The sequence below is a fragment of the Thunnus maccoyii genome, chromosome 14, assembly GCF_910596095.1.
Source record: "Thunnus maccoyii chromosome 14, fThuMac1.1, whole genome shotgun sequence".
Taxonomy (NCBI): Eukaryota; Metazoa; Chordata; class Actinopteri; order Scombriformes; family Scombridae; genus Thunnus; species Thunnus maccoyii.
In genome coordinates, this window is record NC_056546.1 from 9,122,462 (window position 1) to 9,135,710 (window position 13,249).

General features: G+C 37.6%; 2 long non-coding RNA genes across 6 annotated transcripts in view; one reads left to right on the forward strand and one right to left on the reverse strand.

Moving 5' to 3' along the window:
* The window catches only part of LOC121911526, a 92,950-nt gene that overhangs the window by 55,010 nt on the left and 24,691 nt on the right, over window positions 1-13,249 (reverse strand). For all 4 annotated transcript variants that reach the window (XR_006099887.1, XR_006099886.1, XR_006099885.1 and 1 more), the window contains one exon: window positions 12,950-13,003. This is a non-coding gene — a long non-coding RNA (uncharacterized LOC121911526). The remainder of the gene's footprint in view (window positions 1-12,949; window positions 13,004-13,249) is intronic.
* LOC121911527 lies at window positions 95-1,922 on the forward strand. 2 transcript variants are annotated; one of them, XR_006099889.1, is made up of 3 exons: window positions 95-174; window positions 1,141-1,224; window positions 1,316-1,922. It is a non-coding gene; the product is annotated as an uncharacterized LOC121911527 (long non-coding RNA). The 2 variants fall into 2 exon arrangements; XR_006099888.1 differs by lacking the exon at window positions 95-174 and adding an exon at window positions 231-333.

A 13,249-nucleotide genomic window follows, 5' to 3' on the forward strand; every position in this document is an offset into this window, starting at 1 on the left:
AAACATCATGCAGCTATAAAATATGAAAGGATATTTAATTATCTGCGTCTGATTTTTATAAATTGTTCCGCAGTGACGACGTGCTTCAACACGTTTATTTATCGAAGTGAAGATTTGACTTTTTAATGCTCCATCCCGGTTTGCGTGTTTGCTGCAAGATATTCTACAAATTATGTAATTATGTAAAGTATTATTTCACTCTCTGCTACTCCTCAACACAATTACTAGGCCTATAATAGAAAGTGTAAAACCATGTTAAATACACACAACATTTTGCAGCCAGGGCGTTTCATTATTCAGTTTTTGGCGGTTGTATATTTCTTGGAGGAGGAGGTAAGGTTACATGTCGGTCAAATACATTTTAATAATCCTACGTGGAAAAACTTTTGGGTAATTTTTTCGTTTTTGTTAAATATATTTGACTTGTCTTGTCGAAACAAAAATGAAATTGACTACACAATGAGCTGGTCTGTTATGAACGATTTCACCATTAAAAACAGTGTTTTATTATAGCAAATAATTTATATGATATGTGTTTAATAGAGAAAATCACTGAGAGATAGAGGAATAGCGTTATGTTAAAAACAAAACATTATTCCGTCTGTGGGAATAAGTGCTCATTTGAGAGAATAAACGAACCATAAATCACGATTAACTTGAATTTAAATACAGTACTGGGCGCAAAGGCAACATAACAGTAACATATTATTGGTGTATTATGGTGATTATTCTGATGAAAAGTGTATTTTTTTTGTCTGACAGCCGCCCTGAAAACTGTCTGCAGAGATAAAACGGTGACAAAGACTGTGTGTTAATATTCAAAACAGAGGCTGGTTGTGGATTATGTTGCTATTAGAACGAAACTGAACAGAAAAGCGTCGAAAATTATGTTTTCAGTCAACTGAAAAGTAGTTTTAAGTAGTTTAAACGCAGGCAGAGATGAGGATTGTAGCAGAGAAAAACAGTGTTAGAGACCCGGTTGTTTTCTGTGGAACCGAGTCGCCATCTAGTGGAGAAAAATTTTACTACAATCAATATCTATGTGTGTCTTTCAGTCTGCCTCATACTCTTCTCCCCTCTCTCTCTTTCTTTGTAACACAAACACACACACACACACACACACCTTACTGACATTTACAGTATCATGACCTCAAATTACCGCCAGTCACCTTGCCTGCTTCCAGTTTCCGAAACACCCATACAATGAGATCTGCTCCCACCCAGGTAAACACTTCACATGTGGTGACTCATTGATGCTGTGATGATGATGATATAAGTGGAAACACAGACTAACACTGCCAATGTTTCCTGGAAGGCAGACGTCCCTTTGTGATCAAAGCAGGAAACCTTTGGAACAACACGACATCAACCCGCGACGCTCAGGTGACAGAAAGCAACGAGGTGACAGAGAAGGATTTGAGTAGCTTTATGACACATAGGAAATGTATACTTATACTCCACAAATACATAAATCCATCTATCCATTTTCTCCACCGCTTGTCCTGCTCAGGGTGACGGGGGGGATGAGGCCTATCCCAGCACCTCTTACAAGTGAATACATCTTCAGTTAGTATAAATATAGTAAGCTATACTGTTCATATGTACAAAGATTTTCACTTTTAATGGAGGTTTTTGGTATTTTAGCATAGTTTTAAAGACTTGTTGAATTTCTCATGGTGCCCCTAAATGCCCGAAATGTTGTTTTAACCCTTCACTGTAACATAGTGTTCAAGCCAAAACTGATCAACTTGTACATTTGAGATCAGTAAAAACATCTTTCTTTTAGCCTGAAACTTTAGGACTTTTCCTAAAGTGACCCAGAATATACAAAAATGGACCGTCAAAAACATTGTTACATTCTTCACATTCAATAAACATTTATTGAAATCATGATGCCTGTTATGTTTTCCTGTTTTAGGTAACGCAGGACCACAATAAAGTGTGATTGTGAATGTTTTTTACTCCATAAACAAATAGTGTAAAACCTGAAGAATAAACTCTCTCTGCTCTCTGAAAACTTCATTAAGGTTTAATCACCTATTTATTGATGACTGACGAGGTATTTATGAATGAAAACTAGATCTGTGGATCAGAAGTTTGACATAGAGACTTATTATGAGGAGATACTGTGAAGACTATGAACAGTACGTAAGGGTTAATGTTTTTGAAACTCAACAACTGAGACTTAAAACATCATCAGTGAACTGAGAGGAAGTTTGGGCACCATAACAAAATCAGTGAATTAAAAATATTTAGTAGTTTCTCGCGCAGTGTTAACAGGTGTCAACATTGTGTTAGCTGTAACTAAAACAGGTCAACTCTGATCTCCAGTCTGAGATGACTCCATCTTTTCATCATGCTACATGCAGCTTATCTCTGTCCACCTACGAATATTGCAAATATTACTTCTTGTGTATGTTATACAGTACCAAAAGTTTTAGGCACTTGACATGTTTAGATTCTTCGTTCTATCATGCAATACCATCTGGGAGGCGTCTGATCGGTCATAAATTCATTCTGCAGCATGACAACAACCCCAAACATACAGCCAGAGTCATAAATAACCATCTTCTGCAACAAGAAGAACAAAGAGTCCTGCAACAGATGGTACGGCCCCCACAGAGCCCTGATCTCAACATCATGGAGTCAGTCTGGGATTACATGAAGAGACAGAAGCAGCCGAGACGCCTAAATTCACAGAAGAACTGTTGTAACTTCTCCAAGATGCTTCAAACAACCGACCTGCCAAGTACTTTGAAAAACTGCCCGCAGGTGTAATGAGAACTGCTGCGGTTTTAAAGGCAAAGTGTGCTCACACCAAATATTGATTTTAATTTGTATGAAGTTAATTGACACAAACAATTTATTGCAATATTTTTGAAATAATATAATAATAATAATAATTATAATATTATAATATAATTAATAATATTTTTTGAAAGCATCCTCACTTTTAGTGCCTAAAAGTTTTGCACATTACTGTATGTCTGCCTGTATGTTGTGCTGCTGACACTGTGTGAGTGTTTTAAACATGCTGTACCCAAAACAAATTCCACCGGCTGTCCGGCAGCCATTAAAGTGAAGTATAAAGTAAGCAGTTATAGTATCACGAGGCAAACAACGACCAATTAAGTATAAAGTAAGCAGTTATAGTATCACGAGGCAAACAACGACCAATTTTCAAAAAAATTATTTTAATTTATGCTTTGTTTCCCTTTAGCAACCCACTTCCATCAATCATGCAAATCACAGAGATGTATGGATTTACATCAAAAGACTTCTGTCAGACTTCAAAGGTCAAAAATAATTCAACCTGCTCAGGTGTCAAAAGAAAAAACAATATCTTCCCTCCAGCTCACAGTGGACCTTGTGTATGACCTGACCTCTATATTATTATTATTATAGAGGAGCAGCAAGCCGGCACAGAGATCAAGTCACAATTAACAAATGCTGCAACATTGTTCATCCACACCACTGTGCAAAAGCTCAGTCATTAGGTAAAGGGAAAATGCTGCCTTAGTGTGGACTGAAAGGTAGAAAAGCAGAGAAAAGGATGGATCTGGACATTCTCACACTGTGTCCATCAACTTATAAATGTCTTTGGCCAACAGGCAAAAATCCTCTACCTGCAGGCTGCTTTGAGCTCAATTCAGAAAAATCAGCTACATGTTGCATTTTGAAACTTCAATATATTTTTGTCAATGCTGATATCTCAATATATAGTTTTCATAAAGGTTTCTATGGTGGAGATGATTAGTATATCCTCTAACTGGTGACACTTGTTTCTACTAATGATTCCCAGAATAAAGACTTACTGTACTTTCCTATAAGCCCCACTGTTTTCTCCACATCCCCTCCCCTCCCCTCTCCCTGGCATGGCTCTGTTTGTTTTGAAGATGAAGAAGAAGAAGAATAGAAAGAGCCAGTGACAGTCATCTCACATTTAAACCAGGTAACCTTACATCGAGTTGAAACTGTGTGGTTAGTACTGAGAGGCGAGGATGGCGTAATTTTGGAGACTGTAAAGTTATCATTTCCGCTGTTTGGCACCAAGAATTCTGCAGAAAATGAGATTTACAAGAGACATCGAGATGATGGTTTGTCCTATTTAGACTCTTATCAACATGATAATACATTAACATGATAACACCACTGAGGAGTTGTGTTCTAATTTTATAGACTGTTGCAAGCTAAATGCTAACGTTTAGTGATGGTAATACACACCAATCATGTGTATTAATACGTTACAGATTACAAGTTATATTTTATAGTCTTTCTGTTGTCTCTGCTGCTGTTACACTATATATAACAACAATACAAACACAACTAATGTACAATCACACTGCCAATTGTAATGTTTTGCACTACTGCCATTTAAGGCACGCAAACTTTTAACACTTTGGTTTTGCTGCCACAGCTGTATTTTAAGCTGTTGATGCCACTATCTGCAGACACAAAACACTTTACCCACAATCCTATTTTATACTCTCAAGTGCAACTATTTATATTTAATTTTTTTTCAATGCAACTTTCTTGTCTCCTAACTTTGTGACTTTGTCTCAATACACTTTGTAGTGACTGTTTATGTTTGTCAATTTAGTATTTAGAACGGTCCGTGTATGAAGTATAATTCATCTACAGTTGTTCTATAATCTGTTTTCTAATGAAAAATCACATTTTGAGGGATATTTTCTAATTTCATTGTCCTAAGACGTGCAATTCAAGTGCAATGCAATGCTAGAACTTTTGATTTTTTTGTTTTTCCATGCTCCATTTGTATATACACAGTAGAAGATCAGAATGTATATATGATTCTTGTTTTTTAAATGTTATTTTTTTGCATATCTTTGTTAGTCATGATCCCTTACAATAGATACTTCTCAAAAAACTTAACATATATATCTAATAAGTATATCCTTAATTTCTAATCCTATGATTTATCATCTCTGTTTTATAGATTTTGTTATTTGTGCCCTCTTAAAATTGTAAAGAGGAACCTGTCAGTTTGTTGAGACAGCAGCTGTGGTGTTCAACCGAGTAATAATTGTTCTTGAAAAATGAATGAATGACAACAGAAGTCTTCTTTCAATATGAGGCCGATGTGTGTATTTGATCCATTGCTATGAAAATACAGTCTATAGACCACTAGAGGCTGACAGTCCTCCCAATGACAGTTTGTTGTCTAAAGTTACTGTGCTGGCTTCAACTCGGTGTAGTCATGTTATATGATTAAAATGCAACACAAAGCCGTTTTTGGTTCAACAGGAGAAAATGGTTATTTGAACTCATTTACCTCAGCAGAATAATTTCTCTAGCAGGATGATTCATTTCTTTCTCAGGGAGATTAAAGAGTTAAAAAAAAGTTTTAGCTGACAAATGAGACAGCTAACTGAAGAATATGACCTTCTGAAAACGTCTGTGTAATTTGTGACTTCTCCTACAACTCCTGAGTAATGAGCAGAGTGATGTTTGTGTCGTTCTTAGTCATTTACTGTATCTCAAAGCGTAATTCGTGATGAGTAAAAGGTGCAACAGAGCACACACGCCCACACACGCCCACAGAACTAGTGACCTACTACTGTTTTCAACTTGACAGGATATTCAGCCCTGACATTTATTGATCTCGAACCTGAAATCTGAGTCATGAGGACACACACACATGCTTATCCAGAGTGATATGCACCCAGGTTTCTATCGTCATTTCGGGACACATATCTTCAACTCTCAACGCGCTGACAAGACAACGACATAAGCAATACGACTGTAAATGCATTCTCACACACACACACACACACACAAAAACTAATTCATCAGAAGTCACCTTTTCTGGCACGAGTCTGTATTTAAGACCATGAAGGGAGTTCACATCCATTTATATGAGAAATGAGGATCTACTTCAACATGATTTACATTTTATTAAAATCTAGAAAATGTCACCACAACAGTTTTGCATATTTCCTGTGACTGTCTGCATACCTACTGAGCCCACATGTTGTCCTCTGACCCCAGTAGCTAACCATGAATTTCTACAGTGAGAAGGCATTTTAAGAACGATGTCATGGTTTCATGTTCAGACAAACCAAAACCAGTTTGATTCAAACCAGTACAGCTTACACATACACAGATACACATGCACACAAAAGCAATTCTGCCCCTCCTCTGCACATGCTTGTTTGGTCTCTTGTTGTTTTCTTCCTTCATTTATTTTTCTCTGTTTGCATGCTCAGCGTTTACTGTAAAGCACTTCAAAAGGATAGAAGCACAATTGACTCGGCACATTTCAAAGTGAAGTTTTGTCTAAATTGCTCCATGATTTCACATTGTTTCTGCTGTTTTTTTGGACCTAAATGACTGAACATTCAGGGTTTTATTACCAACAAGATGATTTTTTTTTTGTTAAATGAAAACAGACATATCTTTATTCAGTTTTATTCAAAACTTCTATAAAAGGGAACTGTAGATTCAAAAGGAGGAATTTTAAAATCATGAGTCAGTCATGTGAGGTCCAGTACTCGTGGTCCTCAGTCCAGCCTACTTTCATAGTGACATTTCGGGTGAAATATCCTAAAACATGTTAAATATGGTGGTTCCTTCTCAGCCTGAAAGAAAAGGGCCGATCATTTTATACCCTGGGGGAGAAACGTAGCTCTAAAAGTCATTTTCTGCTCTCTCGTTTCTGCTTTAATTCTCTGGATGACACATAGCAAGTTCTCACTTCTTCTGTAGCTGTTCTTGTCTGCTGAGCCCAAACTTTAAAAAGGTGTCTAAATATAATCTTCTCACTCGAGTGTCAAAAAAAAAAAAAACGTATGAATGTACTTGTAATGTAGTCACGGTTGTGTGGTGTGTAAAATATTAGGCCCTGCCAACTGCAATCTCTTCGAAACCTATATTTACTTAGTGTTTCTGAATTTGAGTCCTCTTTTTCACCCACGGCTTTAGACGGTTTATCAAATAAAGAAGGTACATAGACGTTTAATTTGATTCATCTGACTAGTCTTCTTATCAACATCAACAAGACGTTTTTATATATATATATATATATATATATATATATATATATATATATATCATCAGTGTAGCACAATTTTTGCTCTGAAACTGTGCAAGTGCGAATTAAAGTGAAATAAAAATAAAAACAGAGCAAAACACGGGCCAATCGACAGTTACCGGTGCAATACTCAGCCCTGCACACTCCCTTCCTTCTACAGCGGTATTCAAAGTCATGTCAGGGGACTCACAGGAGTCTTTGAGGGCATTATCAGCAATTCAGCCCTGAGCTAAAAGAGAATAATTACAGTGTGATTAAATTCTCCATGTTTCAGTTTAATCACTTCGACCTAAATTACTAATATAAACCTTCCCACATACTGTACGGGGGGGGGTACAGTGAAATCAAATGCATGTCTGAAACGACCGTCAGTTGCCATGAAAGTTTTCTCAGAAAAGAGACAAGAGACTGCTGGTAGAGGGAGAGCAAGGTTCAGTTCGGCTCTCCTCGTGTGGTGGGGGGTGTGTAACAATAGTCATGAGGCTTTACACAAGCCTATGTTGTCATTTTATCTACAGTAGATTTGTGGAAAATTATGTAATAAACACTGTAATCACAACATCTCCAGTCCCGCCCCCCCCCCCCCCCCCTTCATTTCCTGTCAGATTTCTCTACTGTCACTATTAATATAAAGGCAAAAATACAGAAACAATTTAAGTTGAGAAAGGCTGGAAAAACTCAACAGGGTAAACATAGAAAGTCCGTGGTGAGACTGATGTGAAGCAAATTACACAGATGGTTCAGTTGCGCATAATGTCATATAATGTTCCAATAAGCTAAAGGGCATGGTCAACAGAATATTTTGCAATATATCAAAAATTCAGTGCTGTCTATCCCAGTCAGATTAGGAAACACATGTCCGTGCCTTTGTTGTCAGCAGACTAGATTACTGTAATGTTTTTCAGGTTATCCTGTAAAAGCCATTCAAAGAGAAAGATTCAAAGTGCGACCACCTGGCACCAAAACATTTGATCATATCACTGATCCCCAAACTTCCCCACTGGTTACTTGTTATTGTGGGGGGTCATTTTTTATCGTTTATAGGACCACGACTAACTATTCATTTAATCAATAATAATCTAATTATCAATTAATCTGTTGATCATATTCTCTATTAATAGATTCATCATTTTCTATAATTTCTTAGAAGTCATGGCGACATCTTGTTTTGTTCGATATACAGTCCAGAATTCAAAGATATTCAGTTTACGAACATGTAAGCCTCAAATTCTCACACTTGAGAAGCTGCAACCAGAAAAGGTGACTAAAACAATTATTTGATTATCAAAATAGATTCAATTTCTGATGACTGATGACTTTCTGATGAATTTCTAATTGTTGAAGCTCTAATTGTTTTATCGCTCTGTAAAAGACTAAGAATTATGTTTGTATGAGATTGTGCGCCACAAATTGAACAAAACTCAACAGACACAGTCTGGAGTCATTGCCTTTTTTTTGTGGGGAATTAATAATTTCATCACTGATGAAACTGATGTATCTGTAGGTTTCTTTAGGTTTCTTGCCTGGTTTTGTTATTTATTAATCCATAACTTACACAGTTAACTCTCCAGTGGACAGTATATGGTTGCTGTGAAACGCATCATGTAAATATCATCCAAATACAGTTTTGATACGTGCCAAATCAGGGTTAGGGCATGAATGACAGCTCCATAAGATACTGTATTTTTTTAATGTATGGGGGTGGGAGAGTGTTTGGTGCTTCTCTACCCGGCAACAGAGCGCTGAGTAATCTCTGGCACAGCCCTCCCACACCTACCCCTGCTGCACTGCTTTCGGTCTCTCTCGGTGGTGGAGATGCATGGCCACGGACATGATACCAAAACTAACTGCATCACTTCATCCAGGCCCACAGATGACAAAAACACACATTTACCGTAAACGGTGGGGGAGTCTTGACAGTACAGGGCTGGCATGAGTGGTTGTGAGTGCATGTATGTGTGTGTGTGTGTGAACTTTCTTCTAACAATATACGGAAACTGATACCACTTTTAGATCATTATGAAGAATATGTAGAATGAAAGAAGGTGAAAAAGACCAGAGAACAAGAAAGAGAGTGAAAGAGATATTGTGCGTATTCTGCTGACCCACCGTGACTAAGTCTCCAGGCAAAAGGATAAAGATGCCGACTAACACTTACATTTATGAAGGTCATCGTCAAAATTTATCACGAACGTCCAGTGGCGAACTGGTTGTGATAAAAACTACAAAAGGCATCTGCCGGCAAACAAGGTAAACAGGACAGGTAGGCATAATCAAAGTTAAATTTCCAATAGATTTGGTGACCAAAAAGTCCTCGAAATCAAACAACAAATTACAAGCGTTTTCTGACCTGACACCACTATCGGCAGCCATCAGCTGGACGACATCATCTCTCTGAGCCAAAACTGTTACAAATCATTTTCAAAAAAATTTTTTTTTTTTTTTATGATGTTACAACACTATAGTTAAAGCGGCTATAATCACAATGTGTAATGTCAGAGTTGCTCGTAGTGATGAACCTACAAAGAATTATCAGCTGACTCTGCAGCTCATCTCGGCTTTACGGAGCTTTAGATTGAGTTTCAGCTCATTATTTAGCTGTCCAGCAACAACTTTTTCTGTTTAGGTTCATTCTCAGCATGTCATTTTCATTTTCATTCTCATTCTAGTGTCTCTCATTCTCATAGTGTCGTTTTCGGCAGCTGTTATCAGTGAACAAACTCACGTTACACTACCTGCTCAGCACGAAATGGCATATTGACACAGTTAGCAATTAGCTGGTAAAGATAGCAGAGAATTTAGCAGCTAAAAAGCCAGATGTTTCCCCGAGGAGTTGGTGGAGACCAAAAACAGAGCTAAAAGAGAGTGAATATTGGACTTATATTCACCAGGTGGGGACAAACACAACTCCAAATGAAGGACAATGTTGTTCCGTAACTGCTGGATGTGTAAATAAGCAACTCTTTTCTAATTAGTTCAACATATCAACATAGAAGGTGATAATACATCTGTGGTGTGTTCACAACTTGTTTCCACTTCCCCCCAGTGGCAAAAACATCAGTTATTGCAGGTTTACGATCTGGTTAGCTTGAGAAAAGATCATGGTTTGGGTGAAAATGACTTCCTTCAAAATCTGAGACGTTTCTTGTCATGGTTACAAAAATAACCAAGTGGTTGGGGTTAGGGTTAGGGGACAATCGTGGTCATGGTTCTTTGAAAAATAATGTTGACTCACATTTGAAACAGGAAGCGAACATCCATCACCCGTGTTTACGTTTGCCGACCCATCTATCCTCTGCTCTGGACTTCGTCACACTATATTCACGTCATCTGATTTTCTCCTTTGCTCCACACAAATTTACTACCGTCATTAGAGGGCTTCTGTTGTATGAATGTAAATATACGTAGTTTTGGGACACTTGCATAAAAGACTTATTCTGTCTTTCTGTCTCGGAAGGACAGTCTCAGTTTGACACATTGCAAGTTCTGCGTGTTTTTGTCACTTCAGTTTTTACACATATGTCTCTCATGTTTTCCTCAAACTTAAGCTTAAAGAAGAGACATGTACAGCACTGACAGGATAAAATCCAACTGCAACCACTCCACCTCACCCAGCTCTTCTTACAGTCAGGACAAGGTCATTATTATTTGCCAACGAAGTCAGAATTGCCACAATAAACCAAATTTGCAGCAAATTAACAAATTATCAAACTTCCTCCATAAACAACATAGTACTTGATGATGTAACTGCATCTGTACAATTAATTCAGTTCGCTCAGGGGTTCAGTTTGTTACATAAGAGTTAGTGGCTCAATCTGTTGTATCTGAGCTAAAGAAATGATGCAGACAAGAACGACACGTTTGTTACATTATCAGCTGTTCAAGTGGGGGCCCAAATTATGCTTTCCACGTCCACGTAGCAACGAGAGTCTGAGTAGCCCAGCCTTAATCACGCCTGTTCTGCCGAATTCATACATATACATAGTCAAAAAGTCATACGTTCAAATACACAATCAACTACTACACACCCAAGAGCTGATGGTGCAAAATATGGTATGTTGATGCCAAGTAGAGCTGAATATAATCAGATATTCTGAGTTTGGTTAAATAAATAGATATAAAATGATACGTGCTGTCTCTATGTGTAATGTTTCAGCCACAACAAATATTACTGCAAGAAGAACTTATTACTATACGCACACAACAACACATACTCTTGTTCACACATATCCACCCAGTGATTAAATGTAGGAGTTGGGCATTAAAATTAAAAAAACTTCTCATATGTACTGCTGCATGTACAACACGCCGTTACAAATTCAACCCAGTGTCAAGGCAGTTTGTGAAATAGTCATGAAATTTAATCTGTAGATTTGTGTACATGGAAATGAATTTTTTTCATGACACTCAGCACGATTTTCAAACTAATGTATTTCAATTGGAAATATCTTTCGTGCCTGCACCACGTTTGTTAAAAAAAATATTTTTGTTTTATGATATGACAACACTGTGATTAAAGTCTGGTTAAGTTAAGGCACAAAACCACTTGGTTAGTATAAAGGAAAGATCATGATTTGGGTTAAAATGATCACTTGAAACATGGTTGGAGATGGGAAGTGAACGGCGTTCTCCCGTAGCTAAGTCCACATTTTGCAAGGGTCTGTCCATCCTTCCAACCCACCATCTCCGAATTTGGAAATTAGTCACTTAATATAGACATCATCTGAACTGCTCCACTTGACAGGTTCTTTAAAAGTTGTGCTGAGTGTCACAAAAAAAAATGGAAAATTCGTGTACACAGACACGAATCTATAGATTAAATTTTGTGCGTATTTCACCAACTGCCCTTATACTGGCCTGTACAAAACTACACAACACAGCGCAATCTGTACAGAAAGTGTCTTCATTTCTAGCTAGCCCACTCAAGCAAAACCTCTCTGTTGATTCAAAGTGTGAATCTACAGTCTAGGTTGTGTAAGTGTGTTTGAATGTCTCCCTCGTATATACAATGATATAACATACCACACACAGATCTTGTATAATGTGCGTCAGTGAAGAATGTGAAACTCCTACTAACGTCACTAACAGACTCATTCCTATACACTGATTGATCAAGGTGATCACGGTCCCCCTGAATCGAAGCTCTTTGATCACCTTATTCCATCTGAAGACAGCTGCTGTAATATCATCAGGGATATAATGCCGCCACTTTCACTTTTAGCCCTTCAGAGGTGCGGTCAGTGCGTCACACGATGATTGCATGACTAAGTTTGGAGCCACGGATTACATGCCAAGTGCCAAATATAGCCAATATTTGCCGCAACCTGAATGACTGCCAACAAACTGAACACATTTGTCCTCACAGTGCTATTCATCACCTCTGTGTTTATCCACGGTCATATTGAACACTACATGTCTTATTTTTAATACATCACTGCAGAAGGTGAACCTCTGTTTTGTTCCGCTATTTATTGATCCAGAAAAATCTGATCTTTTTACAAAAAAAAAAAAAAAAAAAGACTCATGAACTGCTTTTTGAAGAATCAGAGATAAAATAAACTTAATAACCATTCAGAGCATACAGTCCAGTTCACCAAAGTTCGGAAAACGTTTGTAATATTTTCCATCTAGCTCTTGAAAACCTTCCTGTTCTTTAGCCCTGTGTTGTTCTACCAGTTTTAAAAAGAAACTATGCAAATGTAGATATTTTCTTTTGGTTTGTTTTATCAAACGTCTTAAAACAGCAATACTAGTCTAAAATGACGGAGTACTTATCCTCGACCGGGCCAAGCTTTCAAATCTGAAAGAGTGTTTCTTTGATCTGCATTCCTTCTTCGCTTAATAAATACCAGCCAGTGTTGAAAAAAAAAAACTGATGTCCAGTTTGCTTTCACTTACCGGTTTGTCACTCTTCATCCTCCTCTTCATCTTCTCTTCATCAGACAGTCTAAACTGAAAAATAAGAAAGGCAGAGAAAGAGACAGGAGGGAGGAAAAAGAAGAGAAAAGGAATGTTATAATCACTCTGAAGGAAGCCAGTTATCTTCCCACACACATTGCTGAGTGTCCTACTCATACACACACACACACACAGACACACACAGACACACACACACAAAGTGAGATACCTCCAAAAGGTCAAGATCAATCAGGAATAGAGAAAAAAAAAGGGGGACAGAGAATGATAGAGGGGCAGGAA